Genomic DNA, 12441 nt, shown 5'->3' with positions numbered 1-12441 from the left:
CGCTTCCATCATCAACAGAACATATCCACAATTTACTAACCCTAACCTATACGTCTTTGGAAAGTGAGAGGAAACTGAAGCACCTGGAGGCAGTCATGGGGAAAACGTATAAACTCCTTGCAGAAAGTGGTGGGAATTGAACCCTAAGGCACTGTAAAGCAATTGCCTTACCCTACTAAACAACAGGAATTCTGCAGATGCTGGAAATTCAAGCAACACAGATAAAAGTTGCTGCCTGCTGCGTTCACCAGCAACTTTTATGTGTGTTGCCTTACCCTACTGCCCGTTCACCTCTGCCATCTCTGTGAAAGGAATATTCGAGCCCAGACGAATCTAATCTGCCATTCGGTACATTTTGCAACACTACAGTCAAAGTTTACTTAGTAACAAGCGATGAACAAGTACACATCCTTCAGCACCATATTGAAAACACATTGTCATGTTGCTACTCGTGGGAGCTGATCTGTAACAATTGGTCGTTACATCTCCTACAGCAGTGACTTCAGTTCAGTCACCCGGAGTTTCATGACCTTCAGCAATATGCCTTTCCCAGTTGTTTTTGTTCATTAATGACGAAGTAAAATATTTTAAGAGATTTTCAAAACCTGAACCCTGTCTTAGAATAAACCCATCTTCTCCACTGAAAATCACGTCACCTTCATAACCCAGGAACACATCTTTGACGCTCAGTAAGTACAAGAAACTACAATTCTCAGCGTCCCGTGCGCTCCTGCGCATGTCCACTCGCCCTAAGTTTTCCGTCTGCGTGAGGCCCTGGGGTTCTGGGTGTTTTTTTTTGCGCGATCTAAAATGAATGCGTGAGGCGGCGTCAGAAACTGCAGGTAAAAAGATTGCAATTCTCTCTCTTCCATTTCACGCTTTCTCATCGCTGTACTGTCTTTAATGAACGAATGCCGCCCCGTTTACCAAAGGAAAAACTGCATTCTCATCTCAGGTTAATTTAAAGAAACATTCTTTGCTGTCGGGCTTCAAAATGTCTGGCCCTTTGTGACTGCTTCCTTCATGTCAGTTTTTTTTCTCTCTCTATGCTCCTTCCTCCCCAGCCAAACGGGCAGAGGATGGAAAAATCCGAAGAATGTAGGTGGAACAAAACCCAAGGCTTGGAGATGCTTGGGGCGGCTCTGCTGTTGTTACTGTTTCAGTTTCTGGTGTCTGTGTTGTGAGGGGGAGAGGGATACATTGTGTCGAGCTGGGAACTCCGTCCTTTACCTCAGTGCCCGGACTCTGGGCTGCTGGTTGGTGCCAGCGTGTATTTGCGGACGAATCTGGTGCAGTGCCCTCTTCTCTTTCCCATCCCCCCCACGTGATTTTAATGCGTCTGGCCCTCTGGCTTAGCTGCTGCTTATTTATATTTGTGTGTCTGTGTGTCCCGCCCCACCAAGACTATTGTTTGAGCAATTTCGTCGTATAATGGAAGTCGGCAGCAAACGTCTCTCGCCAGTCTTCCTGACTCATGTTTTTTTTTGTCCGCCTCTGCCTGTCTTCTGTAGCTCGTGTGACGACGGAACGTTTGTTTGTCTTTCTGTCTGATCGTAGAATTGTCAGAGGAAGGGGTGGGAGGGGAGGAGGGATATAAGTTGATCCTATTATGATCGTTTGAATTGTTCGCTTGCTATGGGCTACACAGTTAGAAATTTGGATCTCGTCTGCTTGGCTTTGTAGGAGTGACATCATTTCTTGAGACAAAAGACATGGTCAAGAACGAATTCTTTGCGCTGCTTTACATAACAGTACGTTTCAGTGCAAACGATGCTTGCATTCAGATTTCATTTTTGTGAATTGGGCCAGTTGCAGCGTTTACCCGGCAACGACAATCGGGTTTGACGGGCGTTTAGGGGGTAGGGAGAAGTGAGCTCTCTGGTGGAATCCTTGGCTCCAGTTCACCATGGTGACGGTGACGCTGAGCAGACGCATTTCTAAGGGGTTCTTAGCACCAGTTTCTGACGTTGCAGACCGGCGCCGCTCCTGACCACTTTCTCCACTGCCCCCACCCCCATTTGGCATTGGTTTATGGGGCAGGCTTAATGGGCCAGAGATTCAGATAACGAGTATCGTGCGTTTCCAGTCGTTGTCTTCGTTATATATGTTATGCAGTAATAAATAATAATCCATTACAGGTAAACATACAGAGTCCTTGGTATCCCTTTGGAGATTTCTAAACATTATATCTGTAGTGAAATCTCATATGGGAAACAGAGTAGCCAATTTGTACCAGAATCCTGTAAACAACAATGTGGTGGTTATCAAATAATAATTTTTTTATTTTAGAGGTTATAGCGCAGAACAGCAACCCACCTTTTTAAACAACAACAGGAATTCTGCAGATGCTGGAAATTCAAGCAACACACATCAAAGTTTCTGGTGTCCTGATGAAGGGTCTCGGCCTGAAACGTCGCCTGTACCTCTTCCTAGAGATGCTGCCTGGCCTGCTGCATTCACCAGCAACTTTGATGTGTGTTACCCACCTTTTTAACCCTAGCTTAGCCTGTGGAATCCAATACCTTAAAGTACAAGGGATGCAGACTCAGTTGACGTTTAAATGCCAGCTCAAAATGTATTTATTTAACCTTACTTTTAACTTTTTCTTGTCTTTTATTTTTATGTTTATTTTTTATTTTATTTCCAGGTTTGCACTTTATCCCATTGTAAAGCATTTTGAACTACAACACCTGTATGAAAAGTGCTCTGTTGATAAGTTATTATAGCCTAATCACAAGACAGTTTACAGTGCCCTATTAACCTACTAGCCGGTGCGTTAGTCTTTGGATCGTGGGAGGAAACCAGAGCACCCGGAGGAAACCCATGCACTCACAGGATGAACATACAAACTCCTTACAGACAGCAAACTCTTGATGCCTCAAGTTGTATTGGCATCATGCTAACCACTTTGTTACCATGGTGTTTAATATTTAGCAATATTAAGTGAGGGGTGAATAGTGGGTAGGATATCAGAGAGAAATTTGCCGCTTTTTAAATAAAATGGTCACATAGGACCTCTGGTCTTCCTGAGTCTTGGTTTGGAGAACAGCACCCTGGGGCAGTGGCACACCCTTGGTTTTCTATTGAAAGTGGGGAGTAAATTAGATTGCCTAGCGTAGAGTTGGTATGCCTCTGGGTTGATTCTGTGTAATGACATTTCTGAGATTACTGCAAAGTGTTGGGCCTAAGATTTTTCAGTTGCATTTTCAGAGTGGTACTAATTATGTAAGAGTGTGATATTGCACTAGAAGTTGACCCATCAGAATGGTGCATCTCTGCTGTGTTTTGTCAGATAACATCTTGTCCTTACCTACCACCCCATCAGCCTCCACATCCAACACATCATCTTCCACAGCTTCCGCCATCTCCAAAGGGATTCTACCACTAAGCACATCTTTATCTCACCCCGCCATCCGCTCTCCCCAGGATTGCTCCCTCTGCGATTCCCTTGACCATTCGTCCCTTCCAATTGATCTCCCTCTGGGCACTTATCCCTGCAAGCGGCCTAAGTCCTACACCTGCCCATACAATTCCTCCCTCACCTCCATTCAGGGCCCCAAACAGTCAACACTTCACCTGCACATCTGCTGGGGTTGGTCCATAGTGTCCGGTGCCTCGTTTTCATTGGTGAGACCTGTCATAAATTGGGGGACCGCTTTGTTGAGCACCTCCGCACCATCCATCAGAAGCAGGACTTCCTGACAGCCAAACACCTTAATTCCAATTCCTGTTCCCATTCTGATGTGTCAATCCATGGTCTCTTCTTGTGCCAAGGCGGAGGAGCAATGCCTTGTATTCCACTGGGTAGCCTGCAACCTGATGGCATGGATATTGATTCCTCCTTCTGGTGAACAAACTTCCCCCCTCCTCTATTCCCCACTCTGACCTTTACGCTTCTCACCTGCCTTTTACTCCCCACTGGGTCCCCTCCTCCTTCCCTTTCTCCTATTGTCCACTCTCCTCTCCTATCTTGTTATTTCTTCTCCAGACCTTGACCTTTCCCATCCATCTGGCTTCTCCTATCACCTTCCAGCTAGCTTCTTTGCCCTCCCCCACCTTTTTATTCTAGCCTCTCCCCCCTTCCTTGTCAGTCCCGAGAAGGATCTTGACCCGAAAAATAGACTGTTTATGCTTTTCAATAGATGCTGCCTGACCTGCTGAGCTTCTCCAGCGTTTTGTGTGTGTTGTTGATAATCTGACGTCCATTTCGAGCTCAAAACAGTATTTTTATTGAACAGTTGAGACAATGGAGCAAAGGGATACTATTGAATCATTAGACAATTCAAAAAGAGGAACCAAGAGTTGAGGGAATTAAATATAGCATGACTGTTATTCAACAGGCCAGGTCATCATTATTTAAAAAGGATCTACAAGGAAGTGTACTTTTGAGTTCACAGCAGAAGCTCCTATGGTTACAGAGGTGTAATTAGGTGTTGCAGCCCTGTTACTGTGCAGTACCTCTAAATGAAAAAAAATAAAAAGAGCACTTTCAGTTGCTGAGGTTATATACATTCAGGTTCATTATTTTTCTTTTCCACTAAAGCTTCATTTCCATTTGCCTTTTGTTAAGTGAACTGTAAACTACTGCAGCCAATTTTTCTGGGGATGGGTAAGTTGGAGATATTTCCAATTTCCAGTCTTTTTCATTGAAGTTTCATGCAGTTATTTCAATCCATATAACTCAAATATCCTTATCCGGCTGCTTATCTTACTCCCGAGGCTCTCCAGGACATCTGCACTGCTTCACTTCTGGCTCTTTCATCTTTCTACCACTTGGAGCTGTGCCTCAGCTGCCAAACTTTGAATAAAGAATTCACTTCCTAATCCCTTTCACCTTCCTTCTCTAAGATAATCCGTGTGAGGCACCTCTTTGAGCATCTCTTCCAGCATCTCCAGAATTCCTCGTGTGTACGTGAACAAAGTTTCACTCACTTGTTTTGCTGTCCCATATGTGGTGATTTTCAACTGATAATCAGTCTTATAGTGAGCTCTGGTTTAACGTGTTACGTTAAAGCACCATTTAAATGTCAGTTGTTGTTGTTAGATCCCTTTGTACAAGTAGACCTTGATTCATTATCATTACTGCATTGGAGTTCAAAAAATACATTTTGCAAGAGCAAGGGGTACCGTATGGTACCGTAGTGATTAACGTAATGTAACTGTGGTGCCTGCGACCTGGTTTCCGTTCCACTGCTGTTTGTAAGGAGTTTGTACATTCTTTCAGTGATCTCGTGGGTTTCCTTTGGGTGCTCCGGTTTCCCCTCACATTCCAAAAGATGTACAGGTTAGTAGGTTAAATTGACCACATGGGAGTAATTGGGCAGTGAAGGCTCATTGGGCCACATGAGCCTGTCACTGTGCTGTATCTCTAAGTTAAAAGAACACCTTCATTTTTCAAGGTTATACATCTTAAATTCAAGTTCATTACTTTCCTTTTCCAATCCTTTGCCAAGTGGGCTCGGTTCTTCTTTTCTGACTGTCATTTCATGGGCTGGTGGTGGGATTTAGCCCCATTCCCCTGGCAGTTCTGAGGTTGTTCCCAAAGCATTCATACTTCAGTGAATGGGAGATGGCCAACAGCAGGCATTAGACTGTTCTCTGGTGATGCGTGCATGTATTCCCAACAGCAAGCAGGAATTGCACTGCTCCGTTCCCCATCCCCATGCATACATGCTGAGATTGCTCTTTGGACCAACTTGCTGCCTTGCTTGATGTTGCTTGGATGGTCAAATAAAGGACAATAGTGCGCATTTATATGAGTGCCTTCAGTGCAATAAACAATTCAAGATGGTTCATGGGAGAATCATCAGACCTAAGTGATTTTCACAAGATGTTAGCGGAAACGAGCAAGGAGTTGGGACTGCTGCCTTATAGCTTCAAGGACGCCAGTTCAATCCTAACCTTGGCTATGGTTGGTGTGGACTTTGTGCATTCCCTCTACAACTGCGTGAATTTTCTGTGGGTATGCAATTTTCCTGCTACATCTTGAAGATATGTTGGTGGGTAATGTGGCCTTAGGGTACTTAAGTGTCAAAAAAATCTCAAGGTAGGCATGCGACAGAGCATGCAGCAGAACAGGAAGGGAGGGAATGGGACTGATACAGTTGGTTGCTGGGAGCTGGCAAGGACTTGATGAGCTCAATGGGCATCACCTGTAGGTTTTAAGGACCAACTTGGAGGCAGAAAAAGCGGTTTAGAGAAGGAATTTCAGCGTTTTTGTTCCTGGCATCTGAAGTGCTGATTGTCATTGGTGGAATGATGAACACTAAGGAAAACACCAAGGCATATCTCTAGATTGGAGGTCTTGGTAGTTTTTTGGATGCAAGGATGTTACAGAACTTTTGGTGTGAGTGCCATGAAGTGACCTCCAAGGCAGATAAGGTTTTAAAATTAGCTTTTGCTGGACCAAGAACTGACAGGTGAGCAAATGGGTCAGTAGATCTTAGAGTGAAATGGGGCAGCAGCATTAGTTAGTTTTCTAGTATTAAATAGTTCACTACTACTAGACAGTGCTTTTTCCAGTTAAGCTGTTAGGAAAGTTTAAGAAGCTACCTTTTTGAAACTCTGAAACAACAAGCACGTACAGAGCCTAAGGCAGTTTTAATTTGTCTGGTATTTAAATATTTGTGGTTTCCATCTGTAGTTCCAAGATGATTACAGTGATCTTTCATAATCTGCTTTGAATTTACTCTCTGTAATCAGAAGGGGCATAGATATTTTTACATTTACTATTTATTCTGTGTAAAATCAAGGATCAGTATTGAACTTAATCATCTCCAGCTTCCCAGCCAAAATCTGATAGTGGCATTCCATACATAAATCTGAAATGTTTGTACTGGTTAGCATATTGAAAGGTGTAGACTGAAATTATCGCCTAAGTAATTATTACAGTATATGCTGCATATAGTAAAACTATAACTAAATTTGCAGGGGGAGCAGAATATTTTGGTGTCAGTCTGAACAGCTCAATGTCCTTGGAGGCATAGGAGACTGCAGATGCTGGAAGCCGAAGCAACAATCAAACTGCTGGAAGAACTCAGCTGGTCAGGCAGCATGTGTAGGAGGAAAGGAATTGTTGGTGTTTTGACTTGAACCTGACACCAGGACTAAGTCTAACTGAGGGTTCAGTGTCCTTATTGTGCACCTCGCTGCAATTGTACTCCTGACCTAGAATGGATAGTATCCATGATTTTCATAGGAGATCAAGTACAACATATCAATGTTTGCTGATGATGCAAAGTTGGCTAGCACTGTGGAGTATGAGGGGGATACAGAGAGGCTTTAAACAGTTTGAGTGAATGGGCATATGGAATATAATGTGGAAAAATGTGAGCTCACTGACTATGGGAGGAAAAGTTTAAGATAAAAGTTGTTAAAAAGATTTGCTTTAGTTGTCACATGTACGTCAGAATAGAAAGTGAAATGAATTGTTTCAAATCAAACTAGTGCGGATTATGCTGGACAGCCTGTAAGTGTCGCCACACTTCAGGTGCTAACGTAGGATGCCCAGAACTCGCTAACCCATACGTCTTTGGAATATGGAAGGAAACTAGAACACCTAGAGGAAACCCATACAGTTACGGGATGAACGTTATGTTACGTACCCCGTAACTGGGTTGCCAAACCAGCAGAAATGGATCACTCAGTTGGATTACTAGAACTAAGAAAGTTTTATTAAAGAAACAAGCAACACAGTACTCTAATCAAAAAGAATAATAAATGCAACAGTTCAGCAATGATAAACACACATGTACACAGAATTAAGATAACAAGATTAATCAAGCTCTATCGTTGTCTAGGGGTAAATGACCAGTTTCAAAGTGACACAAAGTCCAGTTCAATTTAGTTCAGTTCGCAGTAATTGTTGCCATGGCGATGGACAGTGGGGGGGCGGAGGAGAGAGAGCAAAACGAATGAATATTCAACACAGCTTCCACACAGACCTTCGCAGTCAGCTTTCGGGCGAGCCCTTTGTGATGTCATCTGAGGTCACCGACCGTGACCCCTCCGTTTCCAGATACGACCGTTTCTCTGCGCTGAACCTGGCACCCAGGCAAGGGTGGACACACACCAGGTTCCCACCGATCGTGCCTTTCCACCCTGAGCGTCTAAGGCTGATCCCGTGATCAGCCGTCCAAGAGCTTTCCACCGACTTGTGAGAGGCGCACCGCTTCCAGGGTCTCGTTACCTTGGGTGACGTGTGTGTCTTGCCTTAGCGAATCTGTCCCTTTTTATCCCCCTGCTGGGGTATCGCCTGTCCATTACTTCAAACAGTTCAGGGTTCAAAGGGGGAGCCGATCTTGACAATACCCAGACTGATGTCTCCTTCATTAACATCTCCAAATGCTGCTTCATTGTGTTCCTTATCTCTCTCTCTCTCTCCTGAAGAGAGGTGGCAGACCAACTGCTGATACCCCTGGTGCCAGCACAGGACAGCTACATCTTAATCTATGTGTATTCTCGTCACAGTAAAAACTCCTTACAGACAGTGGTGGGAATTGAACCGTGATCTTACAGCTAGCACTGTAAAGCATTGCGCTAACTACTATGCTGCCTGTGTATTAGTGTTTGGAAGGGCCACTACCCTTGTGCCTGAATCACTGATTGTAGATTTTAATTCCAGTTCCCACGATTTTAATTGTTGCCAAACATTTTAATTCCAATCCAATTCCCATTCCCGTTCCGATGTGTCATTCCATGGCCTCCTCTTGTTCCACGATCAGGCTACATCTTGTATTCTGTCTGGGTAGCCTCCAACCTGATAGCATGAATATCGATTTCTTCTTCTGTTCCTCACTGTGCCTCGTACCTCTTCTCACCTTCCTGTCACCTTCCTCTGGGTTCCATTCCTCTGTTTCTCCCATGGTCCACTCTCCTCTCCTACCTGATCCCTTCATCTCCGGCCCTCTATCTTTCCAACTGAACTGGCTTCACCTATCACCTTCTAGCTATCTTCTACCCTCCCTCCACCTTTCTATCCTGGCATCTTACCTAAAGTACTATTATCATACTATTAAAATAAGTATGTAATTTATTTGAATATAGTTGGGCCATAATACATATTTATATGCATGTGATAGCTCTCTTTAAGTAATGTAAATAGCCTGAAACTCACCTGTTCAGTAGCCAGATTGCAGGTGTTTAACTGCTGAGGAACAAATGGAAGTTGGTGTCCACCACTGGACTACAGGAATTCGGCACCTGACTGGTGCCCGATGAATGGTTCGAGGCCCTTTTCGGAAGATTGTAGTCTCCCTGGTCATGTGATGACCATTTTATATTGTCAGTTTGATTTCCTCCCCTCCCCTCACCCCCGGAAAAAAGATGAAGCGTGAAGTGTCACAGTACTAGGCAAAGATGAAAGGATGGCCTGACAAACAGGCGGTTTATCAGCTGGCTCACCAGTGCTGATTTGCACACTAACACACGGGGTGGTGTGGATCCTACACATCCCTCGGAAATCACTGAGCTGTTTTCTGTGCTCCCTTAAAATGGAGCACATTGGGGTCGTCAGAAATTTACTGTACTATTGTACTGTGTAACATGTAAAATGAATTCAAAGTGTTGGAGCAACTTTTATGTGTGTTGCTTGAATTTCCAGCATCTGCAGAATTCCTGTTGTTCAAAGTGTTGGAGTATTATTTTGGATCATGTCCAATAGTCTGGATAATTTACCAGCCCAGCGCCACCGAAGTTCGGAGTGTGCCAGATTTAGAGGAGTTTTACCATATCAATCAATCAAAGCCACTGAATGAATTCACCTGGTTACAACTCTCATATTGTGCTCCATTTGATTGGCATGGATGACCCTGTTGTAGTCGTAGTGAATATTTGCTAAACATAATATGTGGGAAGTTATCCGGGAAATATTTTACACTGGAGTGCATGGAACATATGGCACAAAGCAGCCATTTGGTGTTTATGCTCTTCTGGAGTGTCTCCCTGCCTTTCCTCACATAAATCTATTGATGTAACCCTCTGTTCACTACGTTCTCATATGCTTAGCTAACTTTATCTGTGCCATTCACTTCAACCACTTCCTGTGGTAGCTTGATCCCCATTTTTCCCAAATTAGAATACAGAAATGGTGACAGATCCTTGGATTGAGAAAGGTAGTAGTTATATGGCACTCGCATCATTCGTAGTTCTATCCCATGAAATCCCATACTGCTTTCTTTTGGTTTCTGATGTTTGAACCCAGGTATAATACAATTCAATGTTAAAAAGCAAAGTTATTATCGAAGTATATGTCACCATATACTACCCTGAGATTCATTTTCTTGCAGGCATTCACAGAACAGAGAAATGCAGTAGAATCAATAAAAAATTACACACCAAGACTTGCAAACAGCCACTGTGCAAAAGAAGGCAATCTGTCCAAGTACAAAAAAAAGCCCAGAAGAAGGCAGTGGCAAACCACTTCTGTAGAAAAATTTGCCAAGAATAATCATGGTCATGGAAAGACCACGATCGTTTACATCATATGACATGGCACATGATGAACATAAAAATATAATAACCGTATTTAATTAAATAAATGATACTGAGAACATGAATTGCAGTCTTTGAAAGTGAGCAGATAGGTTGAGAATTTAAACGCAAACAACAGGAATTCTGCAGATGCTGGAAATTCAAGTCTCGGCCTGAAACGTCGACTGCACCTCTTCCTACAGATGCTGCCTGGCCTGCTGCGTTCACCAGCAACTTTGATGTGTGTTGATAGGTTTAGAAATCAGTTCAGAGTTGTTGGTGTAGTTTACCATGCTGATGCAAGAGACTGATGGTTGAATGGTAATAATTGTTCCTTAACCTGGTGGCGTGGGACCTAAGGTTCCTATACCTCCTTCCCGATGGCAGCAGCGAAGCAAGAGCGTGGCCTGGATGGTGGGGGTCCTTGATAACTGATGCTGCTTTCTTGTAAATGTGCTCAGTGGCAGGGAGAGCTTTCAAAAGATTCAACAATTCAAAGTACATTTATTATCAAAGAATGTATACAGTATGCAACCCTGAGACTATCCCTCCCACAGAGGGCCACAAAACAAGGAAAACGGTGAAGCTTGTTCAAAGAAAAAACCCTCAAAGCGCAAAAGAAATGGAAGAAATCACACAAACGGCATAAAAATGAGCAATGCACACAGAATATAAAACATCAAACTCAAAGTCAATGTCCAGCTTCAGCTCAGTTCAGTCCAATTAAGTGCTGTGCCATTCACAGCTGCAAAGCCAGTCCACCCTGATCAACGATGCACAAAACAGCAACAGAAAGCAGCAGCCATAACTCTCATTACAACATAAACTACAGAGTCCAGTCTGCATAGCATGTCGGTCAAACCTTGCCCAAGATCCAAGACTCTGGCACCATTCTCTAATGGCAGTGAGTGAGAGAGAGACCGACCGGACACAGGCACCTTCTTTCAGGAGTCGCGTGTGAGTGGGGGAGGGAGAGAGACTGGTCACTCGTACACTCCTTTGGCAGCAGCGAGAGAGAGACTGGTCACTCGCAGGCAGGTGGCAATGAACAGTCGTTTGCCTTCCACTCTCGTCCTCGCCGATTTCAGTCTTCCTTGGCACCTTAATCGGCGAGTTTGGGGAGAAACAGAGTCTCATCTCCAGGCCACACACTTCGCTTGATGCATCACCAAACCTCCTCGGAGTCTGCTAAGTGTGAGTTTGCACAAATGGCCTGAAGATACCCCATCAAACTGTAAATCACAGGCTCCAATTGTAGTTGAATCATATTTGAAAGAAGAAGGAAATAAAAGAAGTTATTTCGTGAACTGTCTGAAGGATGTCGCCTTCTGGTCGTGTTGTTCACTGACGCCATCTTCCTTTCTAACTCCGCTTCCTCCTAGGTTTTCCTGTGATTGACTGGGCTGTATTTGCCACTTTTTGTAGGCCGCACTTGGCCAAAGAGCTAAAGAAGACAGGAGACAAGCTTTTCACACAGCAGATGGTCATGTTCCAGATTGTGCTGTCTGGAAGCACGGTGGAGAGAAGAAGTTGCACATGAAGAAATCAGATTTTCCAGGGCATTGGGAAAGAACTGTGGAATAGACTAGTAGATTGTTCTTACAAAGTACTGGTAAATCGAATAAGATTCCTAAGATAAAAATTTAGTGTGGAGTGGGACTTGTGAACAAATGGCCGGTGTTTCAGCAAATAAAAGCAGTAGAAACAAACTACAGTAAATACTCTCAAAAATGCAGTGAGTGGAGAATAGTTATTTATATAGTCATAGTCATACTTTATTGATCCCAGGGGAAATTGGTTTTTGTTACAGTTACTCCACAAATAATACCTAGTAATAGAACTATAAATAGTTAAATAGTAATATGTAAATTATGCCAGGAAATAAGTCCAGGACCAGCCTATTGGCTCAGGATGTCTGACCCTCCAAGGGAGGAGTTGTAAAGTTTGATGGCCACAGGCAGGAATGACTTC

General features: G+C 43.7%; 1 protein-coding gene across 2 annotated transcripts in view; it reads left to right on the top strand.

The window, feature by feature from the left end:
* Positions 1-776: 776 nt before the first annotated feature.
* LOC134337471 (spindlin-1-like) overlaps positions 777-12441 on the top strand; it is a 130198-nt gene continuing 118533 nt past the window's right edge. Inside the window, exon 1 of one of the 2 annotated variants that reach the window (XM_063032510.1) lies at positions 777-842. The gene's annotated coding sequence lies outside the window, so the exon portion shown is untranslated. Of the gene's footprint in view, positions 843-947; positions 956-12441 lie in introns of those variants that run through there. The other variant, XM_063032512.1, reaches the window with a different exon arrangement.

Source organism: Mobula hypostoma, chromosome 24 (assembly GCF_963921235.1).
Source record: "Mobula hypostoma chromosome 24, sMobHyp1.1, whole genome shotgun sequence".
Taxonomy (NCBI): domain Eukaryota; kingdom Metazoa; phylum Chordata; class Chondrichthyes; order Myliobatiformes; family Myliobatidae; genus Mobula; species Mobula hypostoma.
The sequence above is the reverse complement of the archived record's forward strand: the minus strand, read 5'-3'. Positions and strand labels throughout refer to the sequence as shown.